We start from the raw sequence: 23,129 nt of genomic DNA on the forward strand, positions 1-23,129 counted from the left end.
TACGTTTACAACTGTGTTGTTTAAAATGTAGCTAATGTTAAACAACATAATTACCACATCTTGTGGCTTATTCACCTGAGCTGTTGCTGCTATGCACCTCGTCATTTTAGCCCTTTGCCTGTTCTCTTATTTCATGGTGAACTATTCATTGATCACTGATTATATACATTTTTTAGCATCAGTATGTGCAACTTGTGAAGACGCTTGTCTCGACTGCCAGTTGATCATTAGAAAGAAAGATGTCATGATCATTTGTGGAATAACTGTGCTCCTCGTTAATTTAAATGAGGGCAGTGAATGTATACTGCATGCTAGATCCGCTGATGCGCGACCATTACCTCTCAATTTAGGGATAAAAATGACAGCACTTTATTGTATTCAAGAAGAAAACGACTTTAGCCAGACGTTCTGGATATTCTTGAATATGTAACGACGATTCAGCTGGAAGATTCGGGTTTCTAGAGGATAACGAGCGACCTACAGCCACCTACTCCATGTTCAAGTGGCTGAAATTACGAAATATTTGTAAAGTGCTTTTGGATATTTATAGGAAACTTACTGAAAGACACAGTTTAAATGCAGTAGACTACTGCCTGTTTCCTACACAGCTTATATTTCAGTTACGTGATGTTTCACAGAGATTTAAGTTACTGCCTCATCTGTTTGAAAATGATTCCCTTTCTCTATGTACGAGCCCTGCTATAAACGTTACGATGTGAAATCGCAATGTCAAATTGATGGACCATAAAACTGCTCTGTGTTGGTTGTAAAATGGAAAAAAGTAAATGACTTTTTCCTAATCAGTATATTTTTTAAACAGTTTGAGTAGACACATAGGTTTACCAAATATGTAAGCCACATATTAATGAGAGACAGTCGATTCTCGCTCTGTCCGACCCTGCGCCTGTCGCAATGGGCGCTCCATATGACAGTCATACACTAGTGTTTGACAAGAGTGGTAGCACTTTCTAGGTACACTGGGTAGTGGAAGTACAAAACTTTACAAATAACTGCCACCGTAGGTCTTAAACTTGGCCTGTATGACGTTTAAGTCAATTGGTTCCTTTACCCATATAGGAATTCCCTTTGTAAACTCATTATCTGTAGTCTTTACAGGTTCTACAATTATAAACTTTGGCTCAGGAGGTATACAGGAACTTACACACTGCTCAACTTGATTCACTGTAACATTATTTTGTTCAAATAGTCTATAAACTCATAGTAAGCAGCTCTTACATACAGTTGCCAATGGCATAATCTTTCTGTAGCGATAGGTCTTGCACACTACATATCATCTAATTTCACAACAGTCTGATATTTTAAGTATGTATTCAAATCCTATGAAGTTAATTATAACCCGACCTCATTGTAAATATCATCTATAGTGACATTACTGGCTAACGTTTGAACATAAGTTGGTGTATGGGAAGGATCACATTCGTCTGTCATCTTACTCTTCATATAACCCATCATATTGCTCATATATTTCCACTTTGGAATCAACACGCTGTACGATTTGAACTTCAGTAACCACAGCAACGTCATTATCCAGATCCAGATCTACATTTACTCGTTTAAATTCACATGCAGTAGCATTATATGTACATGCGAACAGTAGTACTCTTAATACTCTAGTAGATACAGGCTCCCAGGTAGATGCTATTCTCCTTGACTTCCGGAAGGCGTTCGATACAGTTCCCACTGTCGCCTGATAAACAAAGTAAGAGCCTACGGATTATCAGACCAGCTGTGTGGCTGGATTGAAGAGTTTTTAGCAAACAGAACACAGAATGTTGTTATCAATGGAGAGACGTCTACAGACGTTAAAGTAACCTCTGGCGTGCCACAGGGGAGTGTTATGGGACCATTGCTTTTCACAATATATATAAATGACCTAGTAGATAGTGTCGGAAGTTCCATGCGGATTTTCGCGGATGATGCTGTAGTATATAGAGAAGTTGCAGCATTAGAAAATTGTAGCGAAATGCAGGAAGATCTGCAGCAGATAGGCATTTGGTGCAGGGAGTGGCAACTGACCCTTAACATAGACAAATGTAATGTATTGCGAATACATAGAAAGAAGGATCCTTTATTGTATGATTATATGATAGCGGAACAAACACTGGTAGCAGTTACTTCTGTAAAATATCTGGGAGTATGCGTGCGGAACGATTTGAAGTGGAATGATCATATAAAATTAATTGTTGGTAAGGCGGGTACCAGGTTGAGATTCATTGGGAGAGTCCTTAGAAAGTGTAGTCCATCAACAAAGGAGGTGGCTTACAAAACACTCGTTCGACCTATACTTGAGTATTGCTCATCAGTGTGGGATCCGTACCAGATCGGGTTGACGGAGGAAATAGAGAAGATCCAAAGAAGAGTGGCGCGTTTCGTCACAGGGTTATTTGGTAACCGTGATAGCTTTACTGAGATGTTTAGCATTCTCAAGTGGCAGACTCTGCAAGAGAGGCGCTCTGCATCGCGGTGTAGCTTGCTCGCCAGGTTTCGAGAGGGTGCGTTTCTGGATGAGGTATCGAATATATTGCTTCCCCCTACTTATACCTCCCGAGGAGATCACGAATGTAAAATTAGAGAGATTCGAGCGCGCACGGAGGCTATCAGACAGTCGTTCTTCCCGCGAACCATACGCGACTGGAACAGAAAAGGGAGGTAATGACAGTGGCACGTAAAGTGCCCTCCGCTACACACCGTTGGGTGGTTTGCGGAGTATAAATGTAGATGTAGATGTAAATGGGGTTCAAATGGTTCAAATGGCTCTAAGGACTATGGGACTTAACATCTGAGGTCATAAGTCCCCTAGACTTAGAACTACTTAAACCTAACTAACCTAAGGACATGACACACATCCATGCCCGAGGCAGGATTCGAACGTGCGACCATAGCAGCAGCGCGCTTCCGGACTGAAGCGCCTAGAACCGCTCGGCCATAGCGGCCGGCTCTTAATGGGGGACTTGGCCTGCTGTACTGAGAGCTGTCGCAACCATAGCTGTTGAGACTGTGCTGGTGTCGTATAGTTCAACAAATGCGGTTGCTGCAGTGGTGGCACGCTACAGTTGAAGGACACCAGGTCTGATAAATCGTGAAGCCTGTCTGCAGGCTGCTGATGCAGCATTCCACCAATAGTATGTAGGTGTTCTCATGTAGCAGCTCTGTTATTACCATTGGTGTGTTGCACGGCTGGAACAATAACAGACCTTAAATATAAATTCAAATATACATATATTAATAAAAACAGTAATAATTATATTATTATTAGATACTTACTTCCAGTCCTATTCCCCTTCTGCCTAAGGGTGCTGGCTGGTTCCTGCTGCTTCTGGCACTTCATCATCCTCTTGCTATGAAGTCTAGACCTCAAATCACAATGAGTTAGATTCATAATATAATAAGGGAATGGGAGGGGAGAGCTTGCTTCATATTGGTCCATTGGGTTCCCGCCATTTTAGTGTGCTCCCATTGGTTGAGAGGGATAGGGAGGGGTTTCCCACCAATTTTGTATAATGTGACAAGTATTGCACAATTGGCTAATTATTGTGGGGTTTCCCCTGGGTGACCTTGGCCAATTCCTGTGGTTCCCCAGGGGAGAGGGAGATGGGTGACATGGAATGTAAGTTAGCCAAGTGGGAACCTGACACTGGGTGTGATACGTTTGTTGTCTCGGCCTGAAGTCTCCTTACTATCCTACTGAGGTCATACAGCTCTGAGGAGGGACCAGCATGATCCACGTATTTAAGTCTCTCATTTGATGCTGGCAATATGCACACTCATGAACTCAGGTGAGACTTAGGGACAGAAGTAGAAAATGATGAGCAACCTGAAAAACCTGAGTGTCTTTTGTGAACAACCTGCTGAGCTTCCATAGCAACATCGAAAGATTTTATAATCTGAAGTACTTCACCAAGACTAGGATCAGGTTTCGCTAAAGCTTTTACAGTGTCCTCCCCGTCAGGGGTAAGATGCTCAGTCACATCTTAAATCCGTGATTCCGCATAGGAGACCTTACAGTTCTGACATGCGAAATTGCACTTGCATGCGAGGTCCTGCAGGTCAGCAGCCCGAGCTGTGAATGATTGTGCATGTTCTTTATGACGCTGATTGGACTGTTACCTAGCCGCATCAAGTAGTGTCTGCAGACTGATGACCATAGTATTCCGCTAACGGAACAATGAGATCATCGAAAGATAATTCATTAGGTTCTGAAGGTGGTTTCAGTTTCTACACCACTTTATACAAACGACTACCAGAAGACAAAATCGAAGCACTTCTCTGCTTACCAGGAATGTTGAAAGCTCATCAGTGGAGTTCAGAACGACGGAGACAGAATTCCCACCCAGCTCACCGACGACTCGTCGAAAGCGGCGGCGAGAGTGTAGTTGCGCTCACCGACTGAAGTGTTTCTTGCTGCTGAGGTAAGAGCTGGAGAAGAGGTGCCTCCTACTTTCTGTGTCGTTTCTCTTGAGCCAAAGACTGTTGCTCCTGTAGCTGCTGCCGTTGCAGCGACAGCGGTTGCTGTCAGAGCTCCACTGACATGCGGCCCACGACACAGGAACCAGAGATGAACACGTTGGCACAATCACAATAGGGCAAGAACACATCACCACTTAAGAGTTCGTGCCTGATGCAGATGCGTAATCCGCGAGAAACGCCGTGTTTGTTGTGAGCGGAGCATTCTACAAACATTAAGAACGCAAACCACAAAGCCCATGTCCAATGCAGGGTACATATCCGAATAGCAGCTAGGCGAGATTCAACAGAGCTCGTGCGGTGTACTAAGCAAGACTGGGCCACAGTCGTTTGCTTAGCTCCTTGCTGGTCCACGTGACCCTCTGTTGGCGACTCTGGTCGAGCCGTACAGATACTACCTGTAGTTCCTCAGATCCGCTATTGATATCCTCGGCTAGCAGGAATATTAAACTCTGTAAATGTCACACGCATTTCTTAAACCTTTTTTCAAAATAGAAATTAACTCTGTCGTCTTCCAACCAGCAGAGGCTTTACAACTTCGCCAGTATTCATTGAACAAATGCAAAAGTCTTAATTCACACAGCATCCCTCCGTACTTAATAAGTTGAATACTTATTCCATCTGGCAGCACGTTTTATGATTGTTTAGCCTTTCTAAAGCCTGTTGAAGTTCATCTAATGTTATTGAGTCAACTGTCTTATTGTAGATGAGTGTCACGTATTCCCTATTTGTTGCAGCAGTTTCATGATACCATAGTCTTTAATAATGCTTTATGCATTGTTTCTTATTGATTACATTCATTTAGCAATGTCTCTTTCCGATTGATTTAAGTTTCCCAACGTTGTACAGACAAAATTCTGTCATTCACGTACGCCATGTCCAATGTTTGTAATCATTTTATTCTAAAAATCTTGGTGTGCTTTTCTTATTACTTTTTTATCGTGGTTTTGCTTATTTTTGTGCTCCTGCTCGGTTTCTTCTGTTCTGTTGTGTAGAAGAAGTTCATATGCTTTTTGCATTTCTGTTACAGCTTCCTCCTTCTCTTACTTCCATATTCTGAAGCCCCTTTTTCTTCTTATCTTTTTCTTCCTTCCAACTGCTTCAAGCGAGATTGCAGCAGTCATCTCGTTTATAGTTTTACTAGCGACAACCCTTGGTTTGCATGGGTGGCACTAAATGTCTATAGATGGGCTACCTACTTGTCTAACTTAGCGGTAATTTTGTTAACGGACCACTGCGTGGAGCCATGCATAAAATTCAGAGAAAAATATTACGGGACTGAATATCACCATTTTCATATAACTTAAACAATTTAAACATGGAGCTCAGGAAAGTTCTTAGAAGGTATGAATGTCATTCGTTCCATATTTAGTTGGCGTTTGGGGTAACATTTCGTGGCAATGATGGGACCACTATAATACGTTCACAAGCAATGTAAAAATATTCTGTACTAATCATAGGTGTAGGTAGGTGTGTGAGTGATTAGCTGTGCTTCTTCATTTGTAGCATATCATGTATCAGGGGGCTAACAGAGGATCATGTCCGAAGACCACAAATAAAAAGAGGAAGCAAGAAAAAAAATGTTTGTTGCAATGTGTAGTCCATGACATTATTCTTCTTATAAACATTAGTTTGAATTGTTTCATTGTTCAGACTTATTGCTGCAATTCTTTGGCACGGATTCCTTGTGGATGACTATTTTGTCCTGCCAGGCAATGAATCCCGTCTGCATCTGTGATTCAAGGAAAGCAGAAAACTCAAACTTGAGCTTCTGCTGCACTGCAGGAAAGCTTTCTTCATGTAAATGAAGGAGAGCTGCGATCAGTTGCTAAAATTGTTTTTCGAAAAAAAATATTATTTTTTGCATAAAAATTAAAAGCCACAGATTTTGGAGTCACATATTTTACACTACGCAATTGTCCTCACGTGAATGCTTACGATACACCGAAGTTTAGTAACTCGCTGCCTGTTGTTTGAAGACTTTGCACTGACTTATGAGAACAAATTGCGTTTGCTAATTTGAGAGGAGCAGAAACTGACAGTTTGAAATTGTCGCCTTTTTTCGAAATGGGCCCCCAACCATCTGTAGAAGTCTTTTGAAATCTTCTGTAGTAATCTGAAAGGAATTTCCGAGTCTCATTCCATCCTTAAATTTCAGGTCTCAGAAAGATAGGGCCCATATCTGTTTCCTTCTTTCAGAATCTCACGAATCCACCAAAGTTTATGAGCAATACTCCTACTTTTTGTTTGGTACACTTTAGATTACAGATCGCTGTGCACGAAATGCATCTAACATATAAAAACAATTATTTTATAATCGCAGAAACCTATATCTCTTCTCATCAGTGGAGCTACGTTTATGTTTTACACGTAATTTCAGAGTATGCAGCGTCCGGCCCTGGTAGCTGAGTGGTCAGCGCAACTGAATGTCATACCTAACGGCCCGGGTTCGATTCTCGGCTGGGTCGGAGATTTTCTCCGCTCAGGAACTGGGTGTTGTGTTGTCCTTATCATCCTCATTACATCCCCATCGACGCGCAAGTCGCCGAAGTGGCGTCAACTCGAACGACTTGCCTCTGGCGAACGGTCTACCCGACGGGAGGCACTAGCCACACGGAATTTACATTTATAGAGTATGCAGACAATTAATATCCGAATGCAGTATGACACATCCGCAGTGACTGCACCACACCAAAATTCAAGTTCCACCTGTCGCTGTTACATCAAAGGAGAGAGTTTATGCACATTCAGTCTGGTCGGGGCTGTATCGTGCCAGATAGTGTTTTTCTGCCAAGGAATTCTGACATTTACCACTACATAGCAATGGCGGTGGATTAATTCATTATAGGTCAGCCAATTTGTACCAAATTATTTACAAATTATATACACAAAGCTTCCTAATAGCGCTCTGCCGTCCGAACAAGACACAGCCAGGGCAAAAGCACCACAGGCGCAAAGATGCAAGCTGGCGCCAGTGCCATAGAGACTCGCCACTTGCGCGAGTTCCACCAGCGCCATGGGTGGCGCTGAGGATGAAGATACCGACTTTGCCTCGGCCAATTGGCGGCCGAGGACGGACTGCCAATGACCGGACGACAACGGACAGAAGCCTACTCAGAAGATAGCAAAGCAGCTCTCCTACACCGACTTAGACGGGGAACGTCGTTTAGTGAACTCTTAGAAGTGAACAGACGGTTGTTATAAATTGCATTTGCTATGCACTGTGAGGTCTAACTGCGATTATTTACATTTAGCCATTGAAGGCCTATTTGTGTTATATTACAAGCAGTGTTGCAGGCTTCAATATTCAACTAGTCATAAAGATAAGTAAAACCTTTTAACTCATTTGTGTGCTTTGTTAGTAATTTATTGGAGTGTTGCAGAACCTTCGTTCGTTACCTGACCCTGGCGCATAGCTGTTTAATGGTGGCAGGGAGAAATTGTTTTAGTTGTGTACTGCACCAGAAGCCGTTTCACGAACCCACAAACTCAGCCTACCATAACAACAGTGGCAACTCGGCCTCCGCACCAGTAGCAACGAGGCCTTTACAAAACTGGTGACGAGGATTTACAAAATATAGATCTTTCTATCTGTTAGTAAAACCATATCAAAATTCCTACAGTAGTTCCTGAGATTAGCCTGAATACAGGAGAAACTACTGCAGCGGACTTTGATTTATGTATATATAGAAGAAGAAGAAGGAGATAGAAGATAGATAAAAAATAAACAAAGAAGTTTAGTTAATCTTTGTTTTTAACTGTAATTACAGATTTTGGCAAAATGGGTCATCCTCATACGTAAAAGTAGAATAAACAAAATCGAAACTGTTAACTATCATTTAAGTTATTTGTAGTGATACATGAAAGAAATATATATGTCAATGTACCAGATCATCTAAAACAGAGGTCATCTGAGAAATCATCGAAAACTCCGCAACGACAAGCGACAGAATGTCATGTATAATCACGGAACTGTCCATAATTTCTCAGATTTAATGATTCACACTGCTTAACAGTGGTCGTAGCAAGCCTTGTGCACTATCAGTCTGGAATCTTTGGCCACTAAGTAACAAGTCTCATCCTGTATAAATAATGGTTTTTCTCTATGATCACATTTAAACTAGTTAATCCAAAAACAGTGCAAAATGTTGGTGAGGAGTAGTTAATCCAAAAACAGTGCAATATGTTGGTGAGGAGTCCATATGAACCTCACCAATTCGATTTTGATCTGAGTAGTTATTCAGCACTTCAATGAAATGATTGTATTTAATAACAGCATATGACATAATTTTCTTCCTCTATACCACCATCACATCGACCATTTAAGATGTCTGGTAACAATAACAGCATGGCACATTGCTCTAGAACTTTTAAATTTATCTGACATTACAGTATACATTTAGTCCCTTTCTGATATTCGTATGTCTTGTAGTATTTTCTTTATTGGGTTTTGTATTTGACGTCTATGACATATGAATATAACTTTGTTTTATAAATGAAATACCTTTACTTGATACCAACCATACAAAAGTCATTAACGGAAATTGGAAAGTAGCATTCGGGCAGTACACATGCATCACATTTAGAGCGCATTCAGGGTCGAGGTTGCCGAACATTGTTGGATCTAGACATGTGGTATCGTGTGGTTTACAAATAGTCGTTGTCATATTCGGCCAAAATGTATAGAAAAAGTAATACCACGAGTATGCTACATGCATAGACTTAAAGATACCACCTACAGTTGCAACAGCGAAAATGTAGAAGAAAAAACCTGTCGAAATAAGAATGTAGTGTTAAGCAAATGTCATATATTGTGTAGAATTTTTAAATAGTCTCTAACATAATAATACAAACATCGTTATTATATGATCTATAAGTACATACCATATGATATTGGTGCCATCTCCCACAAACTTAAAACTGATTTTCTGGTATACTGTGCAAGGAAAACCTCCGAATAATAAATAGGCAAGGAAACGAAGAAACAGGATACTAGGAATGGATATGTAAATAAACCTGAAAAAATAATGTGAACACAACTTTGTAACATATTGTATTTACTGTGGTATCCAAAAAATATATTCTACCACATGAGTGTGAATTAATTTGTTTATTCACTTTCACTGCATAAAATGAGGCTATCTGTAAATCTATGGTGGTTTAACAAATGAAACACACAAAAAAATCAAGTAGACGGTACAGGAAGGATTTAGATTTGTTATTTTGCAACAATGGCAGAATCAAAGAAGTTTTTAAACGTACATTTACGATGTACAAATGTGTTTCAGTTAAAGCACAGTAAAAGTTTCTCAGTAGTTTTTCTCATGTACAACAGAAAATCTGTACATAATGCGAGCAGCATATAAAATTTGTAGAACTGTGAGAATGAAGATCGTATTTTACGAACAGTGGTGGAAATGCATCACATGCCAGCTCGTACTCTATGTCATCAAAAGTATCCGAACACCTGGCTGAAAATAACTTACTTGGGGAATGGCAGCCCTTTCTTCACAGAGTGCTGCGCTGAGGAGAGGTATCGATGTCGGTCGGTGATGCCTGGCACGGAGTCGGCGTTCCAAAACATTCCAAATGTGTTCTACAGGATTCACGTCAGGATTCTGTGCAGACCAGTCCATTATTGGGATGTTATTGTCATGCAACCACTCCGCCACAGGCCGTGCATTATGAACAGGTATTCGATAGTGTTGGAAGATGCAGTCGCCATCCCCGAATTACTCTTCAACAGTGGGAAGCAAGAAGGTGCTTAAAGCATCAATGTAGGCCTGTGATGTGATAGTGCCACGCAAAACAACATGGGGTGCAAGCCCTTCCATGAAAAACACGACCACACCATAACACCACCGGCTCCGAATTTTACTGTTGGCACTACAGACACTGGCAGATGACGTTCACCAGACATTCCATACCCACACCCTGTTATCGGATCGCCACGTTGTGTACCGTGATTCGTCACTCCACACAACGTTTTCCCACTGTTCAATCGTCCAATGTTTACGCTCCTCACACTAAGTGAGGCGTAGTTTGGCATTTACCGGCGTGATGTGTGGCTTACCAGCAGCCGCTCGACCATGAAATCCAAGTTTTCTCACCCCCCCTGTCCCCCGCCTAACTGTCATAGTACTTGCAGTGGATCCTGATGCAGTTTGGAATTCCTGTGTGATGGTCTGGATAGATGTCAGCCTATTACACGTCGACGGTCTCTTGTCAGTCAACAGACGAGTTCGTCCTGACGTTTTTGTGCTGTACGTGTCCCTTCACGTTTCTACTTCACCATCACATTGGAAACAGTGGACCTAGGGATGTTTAGGATTGTGGAAATGTCGCGTGCAGACATATGACACAAGTGACACCCAATCACCTGAGTACGTTCGAAGTCCGTGAGTTCTGCGGAGCGCCCCATTCTGCTCTCTCACGATGTCTAATGACTTCTGAGATCGCTGATATGGAGTCTCTGGCAGTAGGTGCAGCACAATGCACTAATATGAAAAACGTATGTTTTTGGGGGTGTCCGGATACTTTTGATCACATAGTGTAAATAAAGCGTCAACAACGTCGCGAATGGATCTGTGACGTCAGTTTTAAACTGATTGTGCCAAGTGTAGAGTCCTCAAAACGTATGATTCAACTTGTTATGGCCCGCGGAAGACTGCCGCATGCACGATATGGTGGCGTCTGCTAACATCGGAGTTAAAAACCCCAAAGTGCACTTATTCATTACCTAGTATTGGATTTTGTGCTTTCGTGTCTTGTTAATCTTTATGTTACTGTTTTCCTTGTTGTTGTGGTGGACTGCAAAGGCTGCACGAGGAGATTTTTCCTATGAGTGTTTTTCCAAAAATTGCCAGCTCATTCGAAGGAGAAAAATGGGTTTGTATGTTATTTGGCATGTCTAAAAAAGGCACGATACAAAGGGTAACACCAAAGACCCCAAGTATTGTCTTCTAGGTATTGTTTGATGTGTTTGTACGTACTAATATAGAGTGAGGTACCTAACACAGGCCACTCAAAACGAATCCAGAATGAATAAGCCTTGTCTTAAGGAAAAAAAGAAGAAGAAAGCACCCTGATGGAGAGGAGGAAACGAGATGGAACTTCGCGGTTTGAGAGGGTAAGTGATATGACTTCAGTGGGCAGTATGGGCATATTTATCAGTATGATGGTGCATCCCGTCTGGCCTGGATGGACGCACTGATTCGTTTGGGAGGGTGTAATAAAGCTGCTGCGTTCCCTCCTGAGACAAACTGGCCGACAACTGTTATAACCGGCCCTTAATAATTTGGATACTGGCACTGGGACGGAGTTACACTCCACAAGAGGCCGTAAGACGTCTGGTGACATACCACTGTGCTATCAGAGTTCCCTCAATCTCTACCAGCCATGTCCTGAGGTCAAACTCGCTAGCTTCCCATACCACAGCACCAGGAGTAACTCTGCTGTGCCTTTCCACAACACTAAAAGGCGGGGCATGTTCCAAGGTAGTCACCATGCTAGCCGACAGGCGCCTGATGTACTGCAGAACTGCGATTCGTCACCGAAGACAATGCAAAGCCATTCATCTGTAGTCCGTAATTTCTGGCCACTGCACCACTCTAAACGCAGCTTTAAGTGTTGTGGTGTTAACGGCAGGCAACACATGAGGCGGTAATTCCCTAGTCTGGCTGCTGCTAGTTTCAAACCAATGGTGAGGAATGACACAAAATTTTGCAGGGAATCTATTATTTGTTCTTGAATGGCAGCCACAGGCGTGAAAGGGTTATGATGTGCCCAGAATGAGATTTTCACTCTGCAGCGGAGTGTGCGCTGATATGAAACTTCCTGGCAGATTAAAACTGTGTGCCCGACCGAGACTCGAACTCGGGACCTTTGCCTTTCGCGGGCAAGTGCTCTACCATCTGAGCAACCGAAGCACGACTCACGGTCGGTACTCACAGCTTTACTTCTGCCAGTACCTCGTCTCCTACCTTCCAAACTGTACAGAAGCTCTCCTGCGAACCTTGCGAACCTTGCAGAACTAGCACTCCTGAAAGAAAGGATACTATGGAGACATGGCTTAGCTACAGCCTGGGGGATGTTTCCAGAATGAGATTTTCACTCTGCAGCGGAGTGTGCGCTGATATGAAACTTCCTGGCAGATGTGCTTGGAGCACAGGATGGTGATCCTCCCTTGTGGTGCAGTCGATCAGAACGCTGACAACACCCGCATACAGTCCAGCTACAGGCCAGTGACATATCTGAATGCCTCACATATCTGGATATTCCATGACTGTATACAGCATCACTTTACCGAATTAGTCCTGACAAATGTTTGGTAGCTATGTTACGGACATCTGATTCCATCGCTTAGCTGGAAGCGCCGTATTTTCATCGTAAGCAGATTACATATCGAAACCAGGATGGAGTCTATGTGCACATATGTGGTACAGAAGACTCTAGTTTTAATGGAAAATTTGGGAGGGACAACCAAGCATAGAATCACTGTACTTAAACAGCACTGACTGACGCTTGGGAACTGTGAGACAGTATACGCTTATATCTGTTTCTTTGTTTGTGACTGTGTAGACTTTCTCGTCGGGTTTTTAGCCGGATCAAACTGTCATCTGCACACTATACTTCCGCAGTCCACCTGGCCGCCATCATCAGGTGAGTAAAGCTAAGTCGCTCTCCCCAATAACCGATACAAATCATGAACGACGGAATCTTTATTTGCAGCAAAAATACGAAAGCGCTTGCGCTAAGATAATGTGTAAGCGCTCGACCGTTGCTGGTGGCCCCTGGCGCAAGAAGAGTTGCAGCGTCTTCTTTGGGGAATAGTGTAGAAAAACGATGTATTGTTAAAAATTAGTACTGATAGTCGGCCGATTCAGATGCCGTTGTTTCTTCACATCTGATAAAACAGGATTCCAAGGTTTACTTAGCGGGTATCCATTATCACGGTTAATGATATTATCAAATGTTCAGATGTGTGTGAATTTCTAAGGGACCAAACTGCTGAGGTCATCGATCCCTAGACTTACACACTACTTAAATTAACTTATGCTAAGAACAACACACACACCCATGCCAGAGGGAGAACTCGAACCTCTGGCGGGAGGGGTCGCGCAATCCGTTGCATGGCACCTCAAACTGCGCAGCCACTCCACGCGGCCATATAATAAGCTTTTAGTCTGATTTCGGCGGACTCTTTTAAAACACAATCCTAATAATGCAATACGTTTGCAACCACTTGTGTCTCATTGTATAGCATTCTACGTCCCCTGTAAGACACTGCTCAGTCACTGCAGATTTGTCAGGTTGTAATAATCGCGTATCGCGATGATGTTCAACACATCTGTCATTGACGGTACGAACAATTTGGGTAACGTATATTTTACCGCACTCACATGGTATTTTGTAAACGCCGGGCATCCTCAAACATAAATCATCCTGAACAGAGCCAAGAGGTGTTCTAATCCTAGGTGGCGGACGGAATACACATCTGTTTTCATATTTCTTCAAAACTCTACCTGTCTTGGCAGACACGTTCCCAGCATATGGAAGGAAAGTCACAGAACTTAAAAGTATCTACAGCTGGTTTAGGCAAGGGCCCAAACTCAAATGCACTTCGAATCCGTCTGTCCATACAACACTTGTGATTAAATACATCTTTAAGAAGCTGCAGGATTCGAGGTAACATATGCTCTCTTGACTAAGGTCCGTAGGAAACCTGTACGTTGAGACAGTGGATGGCAGCTGGTGGCATGCAAATTACTATCAGTGTGTGTCGGTTTCCTATAAACTCTGTGTCCGAGAGTTCCGTCAGCTTTGTTATAAACCATTACATCCAAAAACGTTAACTATCCACCTTTTCAATCTCCATCGTGAATTGAATGTCAGGATGGAGACAAAATTGTATGATAACCGGTACAAAGAAACTATTCCACGTGGCCAAACACGAAACATGTCGTCAATACACCTCAAAAAACAAGTAGACTTAAACATCAACTTGCTACTCACCATCCAAGCAGCAAGAAACATTGTAACAATTAGCCCACGAGCACCTTGCCTTAGATCACAACCAAAGATACACAAAAATGGGACCCCCATCTGGTCTATAGTGACATACGAAACCTTTATTCCTCTGTGCCAATAGATCCCACACTATAGACAATTAGTGCCAATCTACAAAAGCACAAAAGAATCCCCTCAACTCACATTACTGAATCAATGGACCTGCTCAAATTCACACTTTCACTCAACTATTTTAAATTTAACAATAAAATTTACAAACAACCAAATGGCCTGGAAGTGGGGCCAAACCTTTCCAGATTGTTAGCTGAAATATTTATAAGTAATTTAGAAGACAAAATCCTGAGTTCCAGTCACCATCTCGTCAAAAATATCATCTATTACTACAGATATGTAGACGATACCATCATTTTAATCAAAGGTACGAAATATGACAGCAATGAGTTGAACCAATTATTCAATAACTCCCATGAAAACATAAAATTTACAATTGAATACCAAGAAGATGACAGTATAAACTTTTTGGACCCTACCATCAGCGTAAAGAATAACAGACATCAGTTCTAAAACTTATAGGAAGCCTACCACAACATATACTACAATCCACAACTCCTCTTGTCACCCCACAGCCCACAAAATGACTGCATTCTGGTACATGATCAATAGAGCTATCCAACTACCACTCTCTGAAGACAAATGTGAACGAGAAATTGAAATAATAAAACAAACACCTACTGCACATGGCTATAACAGCTCCAAAGTACACATCCTAAAACGCTCAATAGTGGCAAAACAATCACATCGCGAAAAACAAAAAGGAAACATCTTCCATACAATCCTCTTTGCAGGTAACATTTCATAACAGTCTGCCAATGTCTTTAAACGAAAAGGCATAAACATATCCTTTACCACAGATAACAAGATTGAACAGAAGTTACCACGCAACACCAGCACACAAAACCCACTTTATCAAACAGGTGCGTACAAAATTAGATGTTTGGACTGTGACTGCTTCTACATAGGCCAGACAGATGGATCCCATGGGCGCACTAAAAAACAAAAAATACCACACCTCAGCAATAGCCACCCACCCGCATCAAACAAAACACCACATTAACAACACAAGTATCAGCATCCTATGCCGGCCGGAGTGGCTGAGCGGTTCTAGGCGCTTAAGTCTGGAACCGCGCGACCGCTACGGTCGCAGGTTCGAATCCTGCCTCGGGCATGGATGTGTGTGATGTCCTTAGGTTGGTTATGTTTAAGTAGTTCTAACTTCTAGGGGACTGATGACCACAGATGTTAAATCCCACAGTGCTCAAAGCCATTTGAACCATCAGAATCCTACACATCCAACCAAAAGGCAAAAAACTAGACGTCTTTGAAACATTCCAAATATGCAAACACCAAACAAAACAACCCGAATCCATCTCAAATGACAAAAATGACAATATTTACAATAGCATCATCACTGTTTTAAGCAACTGTATACGTTATTAAATTTGCAATGCACACACACACACACACACACACACACACACACACACACACACCTTAATATTTACCATGAATATTTAGTTGTGTTACCATGACAACCCCAAAATGTACAAGGGATTGACCTCCTTTACAAATATATCATCACACCAACAGCGTGTACCCCCTGTGAGCTTGAAACTTTATGTACGTCAACTACTGGCACAAACTGTATGTCAATCTGCATATTTTAAAGCATTATCCAATGTATTACCACATCCTTTAGGCACTTATTACATGTAACAGATATAATCTTAAGACCCCCTGCTTTGTAAAGTTTGCTCTCTCACTATCACTCCTTCCACCCTCCCTCCCTCTCACTTCCCTTTCTCTTTCTCTTCCTCTCCCTTTGCCTCCAGTCTTTCATATATATCTGTAGTCCCAACCAAAATTGTTATTTGTGTATAATTTTACCATTGTAGCCAATATAATTACTGTAGTTAAAGTTTTTGACATGTGACGTTATTGTATGAACGAGTATGAAGTTTAAGCCACATTAATTTATCAAAATCGGATTTCTGTACCACCTGAAATATTTATTCCAACTCATGTATTCGACACTTCAAAACAAACATAATCCTTTAAGGTTTATTCTGTAATAATGTTGTTACGAGGGTCACTCCAAAAGAAATGCACACTACGCTTGTAAAAATACAGTTTTCATTCTGCATGTGTGAAAGTTTTACAGTATGTAGATACATCCTTCCCACTTGTTTTCAAACTTAGTTGAACCTGCTCCCGTGAGTGGCGCTGTCACAGCATGTCTTCAAGATGGCTGCTACACTTGACGTTCGTCTGCTGTGAAAACGAGACAGGGGGAATCATCCACAAGAGGTTGAAAACGATGTATGGAGATGCTGCTGTCGATCGCAGTACAGTTAGTCGGTGGGCAAGCAGGTTACGTGATGAAAGTGGGCAAGGCAATATTGAGGATTGTCCTCGCAGGAGCAGGCCTCGTACTGCACACACTCCAGACAAAGTGCAGAGAGTTAACGAATAGGTGACTGCTGACAGATGCATCACAGTGAACGAATTTTCACGCTACGTTGGGATAGGGAGAAGGAAGTATTTGCAGAATACTGAAAGTGTTGGTGTTAAAAAAGGTTTGTGCCAGGTGGGTTCCCAGAATGTTGACAGTGGCTCACAAAGAAACAAGAAAAACGGTATGCAGCATACTTTTGGAACAGTACGAGAATGGTGGAGATAAATTTCTTGGAAGAATTGTGACAGGTGATGAAACATGGCTCCATCATTTTTCACCAGAGACAAAGAGGCAATCAATGGAGTCGCATCATGCAAATTCACCCAAGGGGGAAAAAAAGTCAAAACTACACTTTCTGCTGGAAAAGTTATGGCTATGGTGTTTTTCAATTCTGAAGGACTCTTGCTTGTGGACATCATGCCAAGTGGAACCACCATAAATTCTGATGCATATGTGATGACACTGAAGCAACTGAGTCGTGTTCGACCACATTGGCAAAAGCAGGATGTTTTGCTGTTGCACGACAATGTACGACCACATGTCAGTCAAAAAAACCATGGAAGCGATCACAAAACCCAGATGGACAACACTAAAACACCCGCCTTACAGTCCTGACGTGGCTCCATGTGACTATCATCTCTTTGGGAAACTGAAAGACTCTCTTCGTGGAACAAGGTTTGAAGGTGATGACTTCCTTTTGCACACTGCCAAACAGTGGCTCCAACAGGTTGGTCCAGAATTTTACCGTGCGGGTATACAGGCGCTGGTTCCAAGATGGCGCAAGGCAGTTCAGAGGGATGGAAATTATGTGGAGAAATGAAAATATTGTTCCTAAAGGATGTATCTACACACTGTAAAACTTTCAAACATGTAGAATAAAAGATGGATTTTTAAAAAAATAGTGTGCATTTCTTTTGGAGTGACCCTCATACAATGTGTATTCTTTGTACTACGTGATACTGTTTTCTCTTCTGCTATACGTTCCTTGCACCTAATAGTTTCCAGACGCCATATTTGTTTACAAAATATGACAATATACATGTGATGTGTTACGATAGTGAAAGGAACTTGGGACCACTGCAGGTACGCTATTTTACTTATTTTATTTTTATTTTAGCGTTAGATATACGTCTAGTCTTAGTCAAAAGAAATCCAAAACCATATTCTGAAATACAGTTTTGTTTCTCCATTAGACAGTGCCGCAAGTTGCTCCAAAAAATCGTAACACAACACAAACACAAATGTCATACTAACAAATATAAATCCACCTGATGATGAGGGTTTAAACCTTTGAAACGCATCGTGGAGATAAATAAACAGTGACTGGTTACAGTAAAATTGTTGTTTCATTTAACGCCAACAACAGTCACGGTAAAGCCTAACCTAAAATGTTCGCATTTAAAGGCTTAAAATGGGTGTTTTCAGGTCCATATCTTCAAGGTCCTACATAAAAAGATTAGCGACAATGGGGGATAAAGGAGTCCCTCCACAGCCACACCGTCAGTCTGTTCAAAATATTTGTCACTGAATAGAAAATAGGTGGACCTCAGAACTTGACGGCAGAGCTTCGTCGTTTCCATATCTAGTTTTTCGTTAGTTAAAATCAATGACTCTTCAAGATGAACCCGAGTAAAAATGGACAGCACATCGAAACTGACAAAAGGGACCAAGATGAAGCGACTTTAAATGGTGAATCCAATCCCTGAAATTGGAAATATGGTGTTCACAATTATCCACATGAGGTCCGACGCTAAATTTTTGTCCAAGTTGTAAGCCGGTGCGCCCAAATTGCTAACAATGGGGCGTAACAGGACCCCATCTTCATGTACCTCCGCCAATTCGCACAATCTTGTTTGAACGGCCGCAACAGGACGAAGTTTTTTAATAATATCCTCAGGTAATGAGCTCTCTTTCGGAAGTGAGGAAGTGCGATCCGTGGGATCCTTCTGTAACATACGATACGGCGGATCCTAAGGTAAATCATACATTTTATTCGAATAACTGACTTTTGAGATTAAAACGGTAGCACTGATTTTGTCTACTGGTAATATTAATAATTCAGGATCCTCTCTAATAGACCGAACAGCTGTACGTTCAACCAAGGAAATGTTACTGTATAGAGGCCGAGCCCGACGCGAAAAGTGAGGAACTTCATGTCTGATCTCTTCCGCCCGATGATTCGGAATACGTGACATTGCTTGCTCAACAGAAGAAATGAATTCCATGGTTGGAACACTTCTAGGCGTGGGTATGAGACACAATGTATCGTAGTTAGTCGTCAACTGCCCCTCGACATGTAAGTCAGTTTGTCTCACTTCTTCTCCCACTCTATTTGAGTGAGCCCCACCTCCGTACCTCATTATAAATTCTCAATTTCCACTATAATTTGGACATCATTGACAGCTGCTATGCTGACATTAAAACACATTGGCCTGTTTGTCGTTAAATGATATGTGTGTTGAAGAGTAACGTCGATTCGACTGCTCGACACTACATAGTTGCTGTCTACCAATCCTGTGAGTCCACATCTGTTCATGTTACATGACTGACCTGTAAAGCAAAAGCAACATGTTTGATGCTGCTAGGATCGAGTAGGTGAGCGTACTCTCAGAAAGGCGAAATATTTCTCCCAGAAACATATGGAGTGGATCAGGATATCCATGGAAATATGTAGGCAATTTTTTTCTCGATCAGTGAGTAAGACTCGGACAGATGGGTAATCGATAATATTGGTTCGATGCACCCTCCACCGTGCACTGTATATCCGCTTGTAGTGTATTTCTTTTAGATGTGGGATGTTCATTACAGACTTTTGTGCTGCAGTTTGGATTGAGGTGTGAGTGGTACTAAGATGACTGCTGTTGCTAGAGGGAACATTGGCTCTGCTTTGGTCTGGCCTGCAGGCAGGTAGGAAGATTTGTGGTAAAGTTGGTAGTTGACCTGAACGTATCTAAATACATTGCACATAAATAGGACTAGAAATTCCGTACACTCTCAGAGGAAGCGATAACTGCCGTAAAATCCTAGCAGTAAGCATCGGGAGCCAATTGAAGCAGAATGCACATGTCGGGTTCGGATTTATTTACTAAAATCTTAAGAAAAGCAGTCCAAACACGAAGAACTGACAAGCCAGGGAGCTAAAGCAGAAGAATAGGTCAGGCTCAAATTCATCTGCATGCCTTTTTAAGGAGGGTGTGTTCCATCCATTAAAATGTGATGGTGACGGAGGTGAGTGACTGCAAATCCCAACAATGTATCAATTACAGACTTTTGTGCTGTAGTTTGGATTGAGGTGTGAGTAGTACTAAGATGGTTGCTGTTGCTAGAGGGAAGATTGGCTCTGCTTTGGTCTGGCCTGTGCTTGTTGTTTGATTGGCTCTTGATGTACGATAGTTCGGCAAGCGTGTAAGTACTGCGTTTGCTTCTATATAAATAGCTAGCACTACACATATGAGTACTACCCATACGGATTTGCCCTGCTCTAGACGAATTACAGTACCAAGGTTGGTCCATAATCGAACAACACCTCGAGGTAAAAAATGAGCAATGATGTGATTAAGTCCTCAATCTCTCCCTACTCTTGCAGTAGTTCTGAATTCACTATGTGATTAAAAGTATCGAGATACCCCTAAAAACATATACGTTTTTCATATAAGGTACATTGTGCTGCCACCTACTGCCAGATACTCCATATCAGCGACCTCAGTAGTCATTAGACGCTGTGGGAGAGCAGAATGGGGCGTTCCGCGAAACTCACGGACTTCGAACGTCGTCAGGCGATTGGGTGTCACTTGTGTCATATGTCTGTACGCGAGATTTCCACACTCCTAAACATCCCTAGGGCCACTGTTTCCGATGTGATAGTGAAGTGGAAACTTGAAGGGACACGTACAGCATAAAAACATCAGGACGACCTCGTCCGCCGGCTGGAGTGGCCGAGCGGTTCTAGGCGCTTCGGTCTCAGATGTTAAATCCTATAGTGCTCAGAGCCATTTGAACCATTTGAACGACCTCGTCTGTTGACTGACAATGACTGCCGACAGTTGAAGAGGGTCATACTGTGTAATAGGCTGACATCTATCCAGACCATCATACAGGGATTCCAAACTGCATCCGGATCCACTGCAAGAATTATGCCAGTTAGGCGGGGGGTTCAAAAATGGCTCTGAGCACTATGGGACTTAACATCTTAGGTCATCAGTCCCCTAGAACTTAGAACTACTGAAACCTAACCAACCTAAGGACATCACACACATCCATGCCCGAGGCAGGATTCGAACCTGCGACCGTAGCAGTCCCGCGGTTCCGAACTGCAGCGCCTAGAACCGCTAGACCACCGCGGCCGGCTAGACGGGGGGTGGGGGGCGGCAGTGTCTGTAGTGCTAAAAGTAAAATTCGGAGCTGGTGGTGTTATGGTGTGGTCGTGTTTTTCATGGAGAGGCTTGCACCCCTTGCTATTTTGCGTGGCACTATCACAGCACAGGACTACATTGATGTTTTAAGCACCTTCTTGCTTCCCACTGTCGAAGAGTACTTTGGGGATGGCTACTGCATCTTTCAACAAGATCGAGTACCTGTTCATAATCCACGGCTTGTGGAGGAATGGTTGCACGACAATAACATCCTGACATGAATCCTATAGAACACCTTTGGGATGTTTTGGAATGCCAACTTAGTGCCAGGCCGCACTGACCGACATCGATAACTTTCCTCAGTGCAGCCCTCCGTGAAGAATGGGCTGCCATTCCCCAAGAAAGTGACTGCAGTGCGAATGTTAGGGGCTAATAAGAAGATTTTTACCGAGATACAGTCAGCAGCAGAAGTTCTGTCTTTTGTTTTCTCGATAAACAAGAGACAAAATCCTTCCGTGAGTTTAGTGTGCCTATTAATTGATGGACTGACATCTAAATAGGCAGACTCAATTTACACCTACATATGTCTGCATACTTCGCAAACAGTTGTAAGATGCATGGCGGATGGTACTCTGTACCACTACTGGTCATTTCCTTTCTCATTTCACTCGAAAATAGAGCGAGAGGAAGAAAGCTATCTATATACCTCAATATGAGCGTCATTTTCTCGTCTCTCATCTTCATGGTCCTTACGCGAAACATATATTGGCGGCAGTAGAAACCTTCTGCAGTCATATTCAAATATTGGTTCTTAGGAGCATTTCTCGAAAAGAACATCGGCTTCATTCCAGGGATTCTCATTTGAGTTTTCGAAGCATCCACCCACTGATTTGGCGGAAGCCAATAGGACCGCCTCTACATAACTGTGTTCCGAGGAAAGCTCAGGTCTGCAGGCTCATACACATTTGGGATGGGGTGGTCAACAGGAAGGCTGCTCACTGTTGTTCATTGGGTCAGCCTTTCCAGTATATTTCGAAAACACATCTCGGAACGTTTTGGTTTGCAGGGGAGATGAGGGGAAGCATATTGTTCAATATCTTGATATTTAGCCTAGCGCCATTTAAGCGTACAGTCCTTCTGTGAAGGGTAGGCCAACTTTTGGAATAAATGATAACTAACTGAAAACCTCAGCTGCCGATAGGTGTTGTTGATATACCTCGATATGGACAGTTGAAAATATGTGCCCCGACCTGGACTCGAACCCGGGATCTCCTGCTTATATGGCAGACGCTCTATCCATCTGAGCCACCGAGGACACAGATGAATAGCGCGACTGCAGGGATAAGTCCCGAGTTCGAGTCCAGGTCGGGGCACACATTTTCAGCTGTCCACATCGAGGTATATCAACAACACCTGTCGGCAGCTGAGGTTTTCAGTTAGTTATCATTTATTCCAGGGAAAAGCTGCACGATCATCAACAGTAACTGTTCTTTCGAGAACAAATTACTGTCTTCGTATACAACTTTTGGAAGTCTGGGATCATTAACAGCTGTTTGGCACGGCAAGTGGTGGCCAGTCGGCAGGGAGCGGTACAGCCCTGACTTGTGGGTGGAGCTTCGTGACCAAATGGTGGCGGTGGCAGCTGTTCACATGCTAGATTGTGGTGGCAGTGGTGACAGGGATGGAGGAGGAGATGCGGGGTTGGAAAGGAGAGTGTAGCATCCTACTGCCCCCCATAAGCCAACAGGTCT

This window comes from Schistocerca piceifrons, chromosome 3 (assembly GCF_021461385.2).
Source record: "Schistocerca piceifrons isolate TAMUIC-IGC-003096 chromosome 3, iqSchPice1.1, whole genome shotgun sequence".
Classification (NCBI taxonomy): Eukaryota; Metazoa; Arthropoda; class Insecta; order Orthoptera; family Acrididae; genus Schistocerca; species Schistocerca piceifrons.